The sequence below is a fragment of the Triturus cristatus genome, chromosome 12 (genome assembly GCF_964204655.1).
Source record: "Triturus cristatus chromosome 12, aTriCri1.1, whole genome shotgun sequence".
NCBI lineage: Eukaryota > Metazoa > Chordata > Amphibia > Caudata > Salamandridae > Triturus > Triturus cristatus.
The window spans coordinates 351820280-351836396 of record NC_140595.1 but is presented as its reverse complement, the minus strand read 5'-3'; the positions used below and the strand labels follow the sequence as shown (position 1 = coordinate 351836396).

Sequence of the window (16117 nt, the reverse complement as noted above, 5' to 3'; positions counted from 1 at the left end):
TAAAAATGAAGATAGAATCTAATCTTCCTTGGGCTCTTGCAGCGTGTAGACTGGATTATATTAACAATAGCCATTTCAAAGAGTACTTCATAAAAAATTAGAACTTGCAAAGCAAATAGGTCTGGCATTCAAGTTCCACCCTTTGGGCTTAGATCAGGCTTGATTTGTTTTGCTGGACTTTTGTAAAAATGTATTCGAGGGGTATCTGCCAGGGCCTCTACAATATTTAAAAATAAATAAACATCATACAAACCCACAATTGTTCTTGGTCTCAAAAAGCACACATTGCCATGGAAGGTCTTGGCAATGGAGGGACCTACATGGTGTGTGGACGTGCTTATTGTGAAAGAGAGGAACGCCATCACTCACAGTGAAAATATCCAATGACTGAAGTGGGCTGACCAAGAGTTCCTTGCTGTATGCAGTAACAGGAGGAAGAAAATGTAAAGGACACACAACAGATCAACGGATGAAGAGGCTTGCTGAAATCCTCTGTAAGTACATTGTATAATTCTAGTGAAAACAAAAGGTCTTGGCGAAGGCTAAAAACATCTTTCAGGATACAAATAAAGTAAAACACAAACAGAAATGTTACCACGATATTGTTTGTCCTGGCAATAGCATGCATGTTTTTGCCAAACCCATAACCCGAAAACTAAATGTCTCAATAAAGACATTTTGAGCCCATTTCGAAATGAAGATTTATTATTTTTGTTTCAGTTTCTTTTATTAAAAGAGTCCATGACTTTTAAAAGTATATTTGGTTACACAGCTTTGCTGTCATACCTCGAATGCTCAGACCAGTTTTTGATCTGGTTCTGCTAATTTCAGAGTTACATCCCAAACAGAACAGTTCACAGCATTGCAGAAAAAAGCACTTCAAGAAAAAAAGTCACAAAGCGAGTGCCGCGTCCTCGCAAAAAATCAAATTCAGGGGCAGGGGTGAGTGGGGAGAGAAGGGGCGGAGGGTGAGTTATGGTTCCATGCTCCGTCAGGTCCTGGCCTCTCTGCTGATCCCGTCCACAAAGGAGCAATATATATTACCCGACGTGGTGATATTTCGGTGTTTGTATGTGGGAACTGGATGGAGGCAAGCACTCACTTAGCAGCCACCGTCTTCATGGTCACCGGAGCCTAGGTGAAATTTCATTAAGCATGAAATTTCGGGCGCCCAGTTACACAGTGCCAATCCATGTCCATCCTATCACAAGTGCCACTGACTGACCCGTATTTACTGTTTAATACAAATATAAACAGATTCCACCAGCTCTGAGTGCACAGTCGTGGTCATAAATGGAGAAACAGGGGAGTATCACACAGCACGTCACATGGCTCATCCGAGACTTTCACTGCGCCGGGTCACCCTAGCTTTGATGCACACGCTGCGGTTGCTGTACATGTCATGGAGCCTTCCACCAATGAGGTCACATGAGATGAAGAATCGCGGCACTGCCCTGAACGCATGTCTGCAGGAAGCCATGTTTTCTTTCTCTGCTCACATTTGGCAAAAGAGTGCCTTCTGGGAGAGAAAACTGAAAGCAAGCTGTCCACCAGTTAGTCTCAGAGCCAAGCAACAAAAAGACGGATGCGCTCTGTGGTGGGGAGGAGCATTGAGGGCTGGCGAGTGGTGTGCGATGTGCGCGCACCATGACAAGAGAGGAAAGCCATATGGCGCCTCTGCTCGTCATTGTGCGCAATCCTCTGTAAGTACATTGTATAATTCTAGTAAAAACCAAAGGTCTTGGCGAAGGCTAAAAACATCTTTCAGGATACAAATAAAGTAAAACACACACAGAAATGTTACCATGATATTGTTTGTCCTGGCAATAGCATGCATGTTTTTGCCAAACCCATAACCCAAAAACTAAATGTCTCAATAAAGACTTTTTTGAGCCCATTTCGAAATGAAGATTTATTATTTTTGTTTCAGTTTCTTTTATTAAAAAAGTCCATTACTTTTAAAAGTATATTTGGTTAAGCATCTTTGCTGTCATACCTCGAATGCTCAGACCAGTTTTCGATCTGGTTCTGCTAATTTCAGAGTTACATCCCAAACAGAACAGTTCGCAGCATTGCAGAAAAAGCTTAAAATTGCCATCATAACAAGCGCAGTGGCCCCCGTGCATGGAAATGGCTCGCTGTGCTGCGAATGGCACCAGAGGGATCAAACGAGATCAAGGTGTGTAGATTTCTCCTTAGCGGGGGCGGGGCGCGGGGGATAAATGCAAAGCAACATAGATTTAACCCCGGGACCTTCTCTGATTGATGTTTATCAATGGCTGCAACAAACCGGAACCGCAAGAATGTAATGGGGGGAGATCAGAGCGCTGTGGACATCCACCCTGCTCTGCGTTTGTAATAACGGTGTTCTGTTGCTAATGCCTAGCGTAGGAAGAGAAAAACAAGCCCGGCGGAGCGTGGCGCGCTCGCTTGGCGGGGGCGGGGGAGCGCATTCCAGGCGGGGGAGCGGACCCTTTGAAGTGCGCTGCCAAACGGATTACATGGCGGCACGATGCGCGTGATTGTGCGCGTGCTAGCCATGCAATCCGCTTTTTGGGAGCACTTTCAAAACCCCCTTACAATAGTCTCGCTTTGCGATCGCTTACACGATAGCAAGGCGAGACCTAAACATGGAATCTAGGATGGTTGCATTGGCAGTGGTATTGGCAAGATGCTGCATTGCAATACACTGGGTGGCACCACTGGCCCAATATTGGCACAGTGAAAAAGGGATACAATGGAATGGGCCATTGCAGATGAACAACATATCAGGCTTACAAGATGAGACGAGGCAGTGGATGGAAACTTGGGGGAAATGATTGTTAGGATGATGGAACCCCTGATGGTAGCCCCTGTAAAGTCAACCACGGGGTAGTTGGGGGGAGGACTGAGTGAATGTGGTTGGGAAGAGATGGAATTCTGCGAGAACCTGTGCTATGTGAAGCTGTGCTGTGCTATGTACAAGTGGCATGACACAGATTGTGTCAAGATGGTCATGCCCAAACCAGTTGAGCTCCTCAAACAGTATGTTGCTATGTTGTTTAAGGCTGTTTGTGAAACAAAATGCAATAAAAATAAATCTTTTTAAAAAGATCCATACTCTGAAAGAAGATTACCTATTTCTTTATGTAGCTACTTCATTACCTCCTGCATTGTGTTCTACATAATGTTTTGTGCATTTCTACTCATCTAATTACTAAAAATACACATGCAGTACAAACAGTAATGCTTTATTCAACTGGTGTGTTATCATACAACTTTGGCCAGACATTAATGTACAGTTCTAATTGTGATAACTCTGTTTAAGTGTAATTAGATTCACCCCACAAAGAGGGATTGTTGGACCTGGCCCTTTTGGCAGGTTCACCCCTAAACGTTTTGCAATTATCCTGGCCTTTTTCCCTAGGTAGTGTTGTTAGTTTTAGGCCTCGAGGCACTTTAGCACAGTGTCCCAGTGTAAAGTGCGTGCACTCTGTGTTACATGTAGTGAGACTGGCCTGCCCTCCCATAGGAATGCATGGGGGATATGTGTGTCCATGGTAGTTCCTGATGTGAGAGGAGTGCAGGGGCGAATTTGGTATGTGCAAACTCGTGAGAATAAATGCTGTGCAATGGTGTGCACAGATTTATGGTGACTGGTGGAGAAGTGCCACTTCTAGAAGTTGGCATGTCTGTGTGCTGTGTGATGTGAATTGGCTGTGTGCTGTGTGATGTGAATGTCCTGTTTGGCTTGTGATTGACAGGAGCTGAGAGGGCTGGGGAATTCCAGGAGCCAGGGTGAGTCTGCCCGGTGGTGAATGGAGAGATCTGCATGTAGATGGGAGGGAGGAGATGCACCTGGGACCTGAATAGGGCTGGGCCTTCCCTTCACAATGTTGGCTCCACCTCCTGTGGTGCGTCTGATGTCCCTGGCCTGTCCTGTGAATAGAGAGGGGTGCTGGGCAAAACAAGTGCTCCTGAACCAGTTGTATCTGGTTCTCCCCTTGCCCTACAGTTGTTGAGACAAAGGAAAATGTAGTATAATAGAAGGGGCTGTGACCCCATGAAAATGTTCTTGTTCTGGACTTGAATTTACCAGGGGCGTGCTGCTGCTGGGGCTCAGGGGAAGGCTCGCCTCCCTGGGCCCTGCCCTGCCTCTGGATGCCTGGAGGACTGTTTGGGACCCTTTTGCTTGCTTAGGTCCCTTATTTTTGGGTGCAGGACTTTGTGATGCCTCCAGCGCCTCATGTGCGCTTCCTGTCCATTTTCCCCCAAGAAGAGCGTGTGGGCTGCACCGCGTTGTTGCTGCATCCCGCTTGGAGAGGGAATCCCCGTGTGAGGGATTCCCTTGTGATGCCTCTGAAAGCGGGTGCCCACCCCGCATTCTTTTATTGCCTAGCGGGAACCTACCCCGCTTATTTTTATATCTAAATGCGGGTGCCCACCCCGCATCATGGCCGCATCTGTTTTGCTCAGATTTACGGGTGCCCACCCCGCTCTCATATTGTTCAGATTTGCGGGTGCCCATCCCGCTCTCATGTTGGTCGGACAGCAGGTGCCCACCCCGCATCCCCGCAGCTGGCCCGGAGTCTCCCAAGTGCTGCCTCACTGTGCCCCTGACGTCAGGAGCCCGCCGCGCTGGGATTGGACCCAACCGCGGGCGTTGCCTGGCAACTGAGGGGCTCGACCGGCGGAAGCAGGAAGCAGCGCGAGCGTTGCGGGGCTCCCATTGGCTGGAGGGTGCCCCGGAAAAGCAGTCTTTGCAGGAGCCGCGATTGCTCCATCCCTTAAGTCCCAGTCTCAAAATGGGGGACCGGGTGAAGCGTGGCGGCCGCCCGTACATTGCAGGAGCCACGAGTGCTCCATTCTTTAAGTCCCGGTCCCGAGATGGGGGACCGGGTGAAGCGTGGCATCCGCTCGAACAGAGGAATCCCCTGCGCCGAAGTCCGGTGAGTTAGGGCTGGGCAGGGGACATGGGCAGTTCGCTCCCCCTCCTCGAAGGAGCAGGTTTTGTTAAGGCGCCCGTACGGGGCACCGAGTCAGAGCGGCCACGTGTGTGCAGTGGGCCGCTCCAACGATGAGCGCCTTCATTTCTGAGCCTACGTGGCTCCAAAGTGGCATTATTGTTCTAAGAGCCCTGAGTGGCTCCAACAGTAAGGTCATGTTTATTTTAAGAGCCCAGTGGGGCTCCAACAGGTGACAGGTTTCTTTGGAGAGCCCCAGCATGGCCCGTGCTGGTCCCCGTGTCTGGGGCCATATCGAGGCGCATTTGCGGCGCCTGGGCAGCCCCGCGTGCGAGGGGGCTGCCCCAACGACAGGGGATATGTTTATGTTCAGAGCCTACGGTTCTCCAACAAGGCAGGCATGTGCTGATATGAGAGCCTGTGCGTGGCTCCTACCTTGCGCATATTTATTTCCGGAGCCGGGGCACTCCACGGGGGCAGATTTATTTTAAGAGCCAGATGGCTCCTACGCCCCACAGTATTTGTTTTAGAGCCAGATGGTTCCACCGGTGGGCACACTTGTTTGAAGGGCCACTGAGAGCCCGGGCCTCATTTTAATATTCCCAGCTGCCCAGCAAGTAGTGGGCAGCTGCATCGTTCAGGCGCACCGTTCTTTTGGGGTATTGTGAAATCAGGAGTCAGATGCGCTCCTTTGCCCCACACTTTCCCAGCTGCCCAGCAAGTAGTGGGCAGCTGCCACGTTAAGGTTGGCGCAGTGGCGCACACTTGACGTTCGCTATATAGGCAGCAACCCTGACTCTTGGGACCCAGGGCATTTGAGCCCACCCTTTGGGATGGCCAGTTGGCCAGGGGGATTGGTAGGTTTATAGGGCACCAGGCCCTACTGTGATTTTGGGTGCTAAGAAATGTGATTCATGTAGAATGACTTACGCACCTGTATTCTATACCTCTAAATATGGTCCCTATGATTATGAGGTTGTTTTGCATCTGTGTTTATGCTAGTGAGATTATGTCCCACTGTGTGACTTACGCCCCTAATGTAGTTATAATAAGGGGGTCAGGGTCTAATGCGTTTAGACTTGTGAGATGATGGCCTCATGTGTTTATGTTGGTGAGGTTGGCGCAGAATGTAATGTGCACCTGATGTGATACTGAGCCTAATGTAGTTTATGTTACAGGCTGATGCTAAGTACAGTGGTTACCAGTAGTTACTGGTTGTGTTCTATGTTTATAAGTTCTACATTTACTAAGTTCACTTTGTGATGTTACTGACAGTGGTCCAGTTGGCCCTGCCAGGTGTAAATAATCCCTTGTAAATATTGCCCAGTGCCAGTTGGCACAGTGTAATATATGCGCTTACTATTCTAATGTGTTATGATAATACAAAGGCTATTTTTATATATAACCTTGTGTGGAGTTTCTTTTGTGGTGGGCCTGGGATGTTGTTGCTGTGTGCATGCGCAAATGCTTTACACATTGCCTCCGTGATAAGCCTGACTGCTCATGCCAAGCTACCAAGGGGGTGATCAGGGGTTATCTTTGGCATGTAACTTCCTTGCCCTGACTAGAGTGGTGGTTTCTGCCTGGCTTTGGCGCACGCCTCAGCCAACCAGAAATCCCATTTCTAACAGGGATATTTTGTCTTTTTGCCTATATCTTCCCAGAAGCTTAAAGAATCTAGGGTGAGGCTCATTTTCTGCTGAGGACTTGTCTTAAGAGCTGGTGAATACGAACCCTGAGCTTTCTCTCTTTAAGAAAACCTAGTGGCCCATTAGTAACCAGCCTCGGGGAAACCAGTTTGCCAAGGTGTCTCTTGTAAAAACACAAACATCGTACCAGACAGCCTTTTCAATGGTCAAGTGAAGAGTGGGGAGCCAAACAGATTGTCTATACTTACAGAAGAGATTTTCACTTTAGAATTACAAGCACATTTAAAAACAGAACCTAATCCACATCTATGACACAGACAAATCCCTTATTTCATGACACTGTGTATGATCTGGTTTATCTTCAGAGTATATAGCTATGGTTTCAATCTGACATCAAAGTAACACCTGTTCTTCTCTGTTTATACTTGCTTTCTTAGAAGCATGTTGAAGCATTTGGCTGTCAGCATGAATCATGCCAGTTCCATTATTGTGAAATTACTGGGTGTATGTAAAAAAAAGTGGGTTATTGGTTGAGGGAAATGGAAGCCCTACTCAAGCAAAAACCACAATCCTGGTTGGGGTGAACCACAAAAGTCACTACATTTTCCTGTGCTTAACCCTCTGGTATGTAGCTTGGCACAAAAGCAGTCAGGTTGAACTTACAGGCCATGGCTAAAGTATATATGCAGCACACAACCAGTAACAATATGAAAACACAATGCAAGAAAACTCTCCCACCAATTTAGAAAAATAGAGTACATTTTAATAGATACATTAATGAAAGTGAAAAATAGCATCTAGAAGCACAAAGCACCACTCGCTGTCATCTGGTCGAGCTAGACCAAGGAAAAGTCACAAGTTCAAGCCAATGCGATGAAGCGTAATTCGGATACAGTGACCAGATTAAGTACCTTTGCAGACCCAGCACGAAGAGTTCTGTTCGCATTGAAGGAGGCTGCATGGAGGTGGATGAGCATCGCAGATGGTTGTCACTGTAGCGTGAAGAACCAGGCAGGCGTCACGGATGGGGGTTGTTGTAGCTACATTTTGGCAATCGTCATGGGCGGTCATTGCTCTAGCACGAAGTGGATGTCTTTATTTTTTGGTCGTCGCTGGCAGTCGCTGTTGATGCGATGGGCCGGTCTCACTGAAGCTTCACATGGACGGTCGTCGCATCCAGCAATATTGGCTCAAATGGGCCCATTGACAAAAAGCTCACATTTCAGGACTTTACATTTTCTTGTGGAGGAGTACACTCTGATGCCAGCCAAGGGTCTAGGACTTGGGGAGCCAGCTCTTGGAGATCAAAGGCTCACTCCAGTAGGGGCCGGCGTGCCTGAGGCATGTCCAGTTGCAGGTACAGGCTGGTCCAATTGTGGCAGGTCATCTGGGCAGTTGTAGGAGGCCTCTGAAGCTTGTTGTGTCCCTGTAGCTCACACGAAGTCAGCCAACTGACCCTAGGTGTCATTTTGGTTAGCTTGGGATGAAGGCAAGTTGGTTCAGTCTTCCTTCTCAGGGGAAGGGAGTCCTTCAAGCAGCAGGGCAGTCCTTTTTCTGTAACTTTCACAGGTCCAGGAGTGTACCTGGTAGCAGCCTTTGTGTAGGAGACTCCAGTCCTACCACCACATCTGATTCTAGAAAGTTCTTCCCCTTTCCCTGTCATGGCTCCAAACGGTCTAGGGATGACAAAAGGGCAGACCTGGTGTCAAGTTGCTTTGTACTGGAAGCAAAACCCGTTGAAGTGCAAGTTGGGCTTGGTACAACCCCTCCCAGTCATCCTACCAGTGTGGCCTATCCTGTTCACACATAAAGCCTCATTGTGTCACTGCCTGAAAGCAATACACAAACCCCAACAGCAGGGCCATTCAAAGTCATGTGACCCAGTACACTGGCATCAGACATAAATGGTTGGTACAAGGAGATGCCAACTTTCTAAGAGTGGCATTTTTAGAATTCTAACCTAAAATCTGACTGTACAATTGAAGAGGGTTTTAAATTACAATTCATTTGAGTGAAACAGCACATCACTACCAGCTCCGAGTATAAGTGAGTTATCACTTATTACATGTCAAAGGTAACCCACTGTTCGTCAATGGGAGAGAAAAGCCTTACAACTGTGAAAAAGGACCTTAGGCCTTTATTAGTGCCAGGACATGTACATCTTAAGCTCTCATGTTCTACTTTCGAAATGCAATGCCGCGTGCCCTAGGAGTCCTTAGGGTCGACCTTAGAGGTGACATGTAAGTATTAAACTGGAAGGTTTAAGCCTGGTGAAAGTTTTATTTTGTCAGATTGGCTAAAGGGCTACTTAAATGGGTGGCACAGTGAGTTCTGCAGGCTCACCAGTACCATGTAATGTTAGGCCCTGGATACATATAGTACAGTTCTCTAGAGAATTATAAGTATATTTAATGTGCCAATTATGTGTAGGCCAATTTTACTATGTTTGAAGGAGAGGAAAAGCAGTTTAGCACTTGTCACCTTTATTTGAAATCACTACTGATAACATCAAATGGCATACTCATGTGGAGCTAGTCCCACACACACCTTCTGGTTCCCAGCCTCCATGACATAACCACTATTTCTGTCTCCTGGTCTCTGGCCAGGAAGTCCAATCATCAAGCAGCTGGACTGCTAACCCCTGATTGCAATCAGTCCTGCTGTCAGACATATTATACTGTTGTAACTGATGTGGTGCATAGATACCATGTGGCAGGGATGAGCAATTCCAGACGGTATCTCTGCACCTAAATAAGGATGAAATGAAGAATAACCAGGTGGACCGGATTTATTGAGAGAAAATCCGAATAGTATTCCCTTTTTTAATGCAGATTAATTCGTCAATGTATCACCTGTTTTGTGCAGGTACTAAATGGGAGTAGTTGCCAGTGCAGGTCAGTGGATAAGGGAAGGAACGGAAGGGTGGTAGTTGGCGGGGGAGGCTGTGGCCTTGCTTGGGGGGAGGGTATGACATACCCCCTGTGCTGAAGGAGGGTGTAAGGCGGGGCGGACAACAAGACAGACTGCACTCACAGACCGAACATAAAGCAATTTTATTGTCAATATTCTCTACCCGGTACAACCAGGTCTGGTGTTCTGGCATCGGAGAAATCTGGTTACGGGAATCTGGCTTGTTACCAAGGGGTAGAGCGGTATCAGGGGCATCGCTATCACTGGTGCAGCAGGTGCAGTGGCACTAGGGTTCAGAAATCTTAGTGGCCCACCGAGCAATGTATATTGCTGTAGACTACGAACCAACCAGCAGTCATGAGGGCCACTAACCTTGCTTGCACACTTGCTGCACTTATGAGCGGCATCCTACCTGGGCCTTATTGCTTGTCAAAAGATTATCTAAACAAATATTGAACATAATTACACTGATAAGCGAAGTGGCTTATCCATAGGCTTTTCAAAAATAGTCTTCCACAAAAAATAAAAACTTTAGTTGCAGGAATTTCGACCCACACTGCAGAATTACTTCCTTTTTTGTCTCGACTCCATTCAAATTAATTGTCAATTCCTGTGGCTGTGATACCGGTTTAAGTCCTGATAGGAGAGGCCACGTTCTTGCAGGGCACTTTTCTTCACACAAATTACCCACACACTAATTACCGAGCTCTTCATTTTCTATTTGTTGATGCTAGTTGCTCCACTTGGGGAACAAGTTTGCCATTACGTTGTGTACCTTTCAGAAGGCGTCCGACCTGTCATATGCAATGTATGTACTCATTCTGCTATATTCAAACATCCTAGAAAGGTTTGAAATGTACTTGCAAGCTGTGATAAAAAATTGCTGTCTTTAGAGAGCTCAATAAGAAAGATGTTCATAGGGGCAGAAAATGTAATCTGACTGCTGCTCACAGTTCCCTGCAGCAGTATGGCCCGAAAAATAACTTGTTCCCTTGTTGGCAAGCTGGAGACATCTCTTCCCACTGGCCTTTCACAGGAGAATTTCGATCTCAGCTATTCGGCAGGTTCACCCAGAACGAATCCAGCGTCATGCCACACAATGAAGTGTTTGGGGAATTGTGAAAATCTTTTAACAAACTGTGGTTATGTGTGTTTCTTGAACCTTGACGGACTTGCATCATTTTTACTGTTTGGGTATTTATACACCTTATGTGACTTAACTATTTGTTTCTATCACATTTTTGAGCAAAATAAATTTCACAGCTCCTATAGGTTAAATGTGATGTTATACTACCTTCTCAGGAGGTACACGACAATACTATTATTACAAGTGTACATGCCTTTATGAAATTTATTGCTCAGTTATTTTGAGTATCCACCCTTGCAATGCCAAACAACATCATCCAACATTACCTTAGAGTGAAGGGGAAAGTAACGCTCCTGTATTTACTTTGCTTAAAGTACAGGATTGAAAACACCCGCAAAGGATGAAACATTATGTGTGGGGCAAAGACCCAATTCATTAACACCTTTACAAACCCCACCAACTGTGTGCTGTACACCCTTTATTTTTTGGTGTACGAGACAATGCTTGGGCTTTCATCACAACAGTATAGGTAATCATGACACATGATTTTGCACCTCAATCACCATTGCACGTTGAGCAGCAAAAGCTTGCCTTCATTAATTCAGTGGATACAACTCATTACTTAAAGTGCAAAGAGTACAAACAATCAATCAATGTCCGGCCATATGCTTGCTTATATAAGAAAAAGTGTTTTATTTCTAACTCTACACCGGCAGCTTAGTGTGACGTTCAGACGCAACAACACAATCCCCTTTGAGGTCGGAGCTCTAGCAGTTGTCAGGCAAATCCCTGTCCCATCCTCCTTTGTGTAATGTGTTCACAGTTATTCCCCATTCACTGGTGGCCACATTAGGGAAAATAAACTATTAGGCTGGACTTAAGTGTTACCCTTTGACTCCTCTGGATTACAGTCAAATGTGTCTATGGTGCCACAGCACCATTAGGACTGAATCCCCCAACCCCAAAAGCCTGAGTTCAAGTCTTAGCCACTCCTGCAATATGGAAGCGCTCGGTGTTACAGTGGGTGGGCACTCACAAGGTCCGATCCTGCTCAGAGAAGTCAGGCTGCTAGTGATACACGTGGCAGCATCGGGTGGGTGCAAGCTCACTCTACTGAGCGTCAAAGCTGCTCACACCAGTGATAGGAGCTGCTCTCCTTTCACAGCGATGCGGTATGTCAAGTTCTCCCAGGGAGAGAATTCAATCCTTTGGCGCCCAACTGGAGTCTCACAAGGGAGCATCATCCTCCTCGGTGTCCTCCTGATCCATAGAAGTCAGTCAGGGCAGATCCCTCGGAACAGCTTGTCCTGTCTGTCACAGCCTCACTTCAGTCCTGGGCAATGGCCCAAAGCCTTTGATAATTTTGTCCTGGCAGCCCCACCTTGACATATGGGGCTGCCTCCGTACGTTCCAAACTCAACGTAGACTCTTCAAGTGCAATTGGCCACACCACAACGGCCCCTCCTGGTGTTTATGGGATCACTGCTCAGGGGTTCACATGCCTTGGCACTGTGGTCACGCAACTGCTTGATCAGCGGCCCCCTCTGACATACGAGATTACAGCAACGAGGCTGTGTGGGCTTGGCGCCCTCCACACAGCACTCAATACATGCCAGCGTCTACGATGGCCCTCTACTGGCATAGGGGAATCAATAAAAACAGTCGTCTTGGGAAGCAGGCAGATGCTGGTGCTCCAAGACAAGTAGTTTTGGTTTCTTTGGGTAATGTCCCCTCATCCACCAGGGACAGTAGCAGGCCTTGGCCCCCGATCTGGCTGCTTGGCAGATGACACATTTCAGAAGACTCAACCTCCCCTTCTTATAGTGCTTCTCCAGGCATCAAATGTGATTTACGGTCTTGATCTTTAAAGTTTTATGTTGGGGTTCTCCTTCTTTTTAAGTGGGCACTTCTCCTTTTCATCTTCCTTCCTTCATGAAAGATGTCAGTCTAAGCAGGCATGACTGCAAAGCTGATTATCCACAAACAATTCATGTGAGTGACCTGGACGTCAGCCTCAGTGATATGTGCATCTAAAGGTTAATCTCAGACCCCCCATCCCTGCCATTTTTGATACTCTAATCATACCCATCTCCCTTTCTGAGATAGGTCACAGGAAAGACGCCTCGACACCTCACTGAATCAAAGAGCAATCCCCATACAGCTCACACGAATGCAGCAATAAAGAAATCTGACTGGGGAATCCTCTGCTCTTCATGTCTTCACCAGTCAGGCCTTGGCTTCTCAAAGTTGAACCTAGGGTCCTCCATACAGTGCACCATTGCTGGCACACTCACTCAGTGTACTTTCACAGCAGATTTACTGTTGAGCAGTGATACCACTGTACATCATACCCTCACATGTACACATGCATTCAGCAAGCCACTCAGTCTGCTCGCACTGTTCAGCTCTTAAGTTTTTTTAAAATCTTTAATCAGGATGTGCTCTTTACAATCACGTGCACTGCAGCACACTCACAGTCACTTTCTGCACTGCACATTACTTTACCGTTCTTGTATTGTACTTAAAGCAAGCACAAATACACCCTGCACGCGCACTTCAGAACCCTACATCTTGCATGTCATGTATCCCTCTCAAGCATAAATACACCCTGGACTAAACACATGGACTAAACACACATGCAGTTCACAGTACTGCTCCTTCCTTGTACTGTACCCTTCCCAGGCACAAATACAACCAACGCAGAGTCACTACTCCTGTGCTATGCAGCGCTCCAAATCTACCCGGTGTAGGCCATGAGTGAGGTAAGCACACAGGAGGGGAACTTTTAAAAAGGTGACTGAGCCTGTAGGCCTAACTCAAGTGACAAAGCTTGAAAAGGTCCTGTTCACTACTATTGATCCCCACATGGTATGCTGTTACCACCGCGCTTAGCTTCTGCTGAAGGCGTTAGCCTTCCACAACTGTGAAGGTAACACTTTGGATACCCCTACCAGTCCAACAAGATCGCAGTCCATGAGACAGGCCTATGTCATGGCACACAAGAATGATCTGTTTGCGTATGACAACAAAAATTAGCATTAGGGATCCTGATATTAGTACAGTTGGGCACACAGGGCAGGGGTCCATTACCATGCAGAGAACGTTTCTGTCCTAGCAAATGAAATGTCCATAAAAAGGAAACAGAATAATCTAATAACTTAAAATATAAGACGATACTCCTGGCAAATAAAAGCAGCAAATTCTCAAATAACCTCTGTGTGAGAAGTTAGCCTGATATATGCTGTCCACTAATTATAGTGGGCACCTTGTATCAGTCCAAACAACCCCTTATGGTGAATAGGTTTAAGACAACCTTTATTGAAAGCTATCCTAGTGGTAGCTATGGAGAGCAGCCTTCAGGCTAAGTCTTGAAGGAATGTAAAGCAGCTTGTTTTACCAGTCTATAATCTCTTGAATGACCAAATGAAAGGACAACCACACCAGGTATATATTTAAAATATATGTATTTAAGATAAAACACACCCCTCTAGTCTCTTTATGAGACTGGAGTTCGACGTACTTAATTTAAAAGCTAGCAATCAACAGTAATAGCACAAATAAACGTTTGGGCCCTAGGGGCGTACCAAACCATATACCAATAAAGTGGTATAAGAACCACGACTGAACTAGACACAAGGCCTAGAGCCTGCAGAATCGCTGGGACCCCAAGGAACCACCCAAGGTAGTGACACAGGGGACCCACGGGGGCCGTGTGCAGTATGTGAACACAGCCGTGTGTTCCCGTTAGCTTCTATGGGCAATGTTGCGGTTGGAAATTTAAAGATTAGGGACACTTAGAATCAAGTCAGGACCAAACCCTTTTGGACATAGGAAGTTCTAGGGCTAGCACCCACGGGAGCACCAGAGTACTTGTGTTACCTCACCCAGGGAAGCCGGGGGCATAGGTGTCTTTTGGTGTTGGGTCGCGTTCTTGATTTTAATGGAAGCTGGCGAAGAAGTGCTGCTGCCGTGAAGAGGAGAAGTGTCCGAAGCGATCCAAGCCTGGATCTAGGATGGAAGGAACCTGAAAGCAGAGGGGACAGAGTCTGGGTCACTTACCAGTGACCAAAGAAACGACTGACCAATGCACACAGATGTCGGGTGCTTCAGGTGAGTTGACGGGTGTCTTGACTCTTCAGCCACGAGGTGCCGATGATAACCAGGAGCTGGATTGGAGCTGTCCCACAAAGTCTGTTGAGTGCTGCGGTGTTGGCGACCATATTGGACCCAACAAGCCTTGGCAACAGCAAGTTACTTGAAAGCAGAGAAAGGACGTCGGTGCAGACCAGCAAGGCCTGGGGGACTCACCCAGCGAGGGTAAGCCGGGGCACGTCTGGAGCAACCAGGGAAGCCCAATCAGAAGAGGAGTTGCCTTTGTGGGGACCTACTAGCCAATGGGCTAGCGATCGCGAAGGAGCCTCGAGCGGTCGCACTTGAAACTGGCCAACGGGTCACTCGTGGAGTGGAGGCCAGCAATCTTAGGTGCAGGAGGTGCTCAAGACTGGGGCTACTCGGAGCCCAAAGCACAACTTCGAGAAGATAGTGTTGCTGCAAAAGTTCAAGGTGTCCAGGGGTCACGGTTTCACGTCACCCACGGGCCTCAGCTTTGCTGTGGACTCAGAGTAGCCTAGGGAAGTCTGGAAATCCACCTCTGGTGATGCAAAGACTTCGGTGTCCGGTGGGAGCTTCAGCGATGCAGACCGGTCAGTTGCTTCTTTGGTGCCTGCCAAGCAGGGAAGTCACACCTTGACCACAAGGGAGATTTCTTCAGTCTTCTAGTCAAAGTAGAACGTCGAAGGTCCAGGATATATGTTGCAGAGTTTCATCCAGGGTACTCTAAAGTCGCAAGGACTGGGTTCCCATACTTATACTAAGTTTGGGGGCTGGACATACTCTAGGGACCCACCTATGGGAGGGTTTGGAAAGAGGGGTGGCTAAACCCATTTCCTATGTCCAGTTTCGCGCCAGAGTAGGGGCAGGTAGCCCCTGCAACCGGTGTGAACTGGACTATGTACAGGGACACCAAGTGTGCCCCCAGTGCAGGACTTCAAAGCACCAAAGAGTGCTCCCGCCCAGCCCCAATAGACATCTGCCAGTCTGGGGAGGTGGTTACACCTCCCTGGAACAGGAAACCTATTGTCCAGGCCTCCCCTGCCGGAGTTTTGGTCAGCAGCAGGAGGCTAGACCCGTGTCTGTGGCAGAGGCATCCATTTTGTGATGCCAGGGCTTTAGAAAGTCCTAACGGGTTAGACCAGTGTGAACAAGTCTCTCCCTCTAGAAGGGTGGAATGCTACCCCCACCGCCAGCACTGGTGGGGGGGGTAGTATTCCAAAGCATTTGACACCAAACACAACATGTTTCCGTGCAGCCATCCCAAAGTTAGCATTTACCGCTAGGTTCTAATGCACTTAAGAGTATATGGTCAGGCAGCACCACAAACAGCATCAGAGGAGGTACTCCGAACGCTGCAGAGGGGCTCTGCTCATGCTGGGGCACCCTCTCACATAAAAACCAAGCACTCTGCCTTC

General features: G+C 47.5%; 1 long non-coding RNA gene across 2 annotated transcripts in view; it reads right to left on the bottom strand.

Moving 5' to 3' along the window:
• Nucleotides 1-16117, bottom strand: part of LOC146775988 (uncharacterized) — a 691173-nt gene that overhangs the window by 546609 nt on the left and 128447 nt on the right. The gene's annotated exons all lie outside the window — the stretch shown is intronic.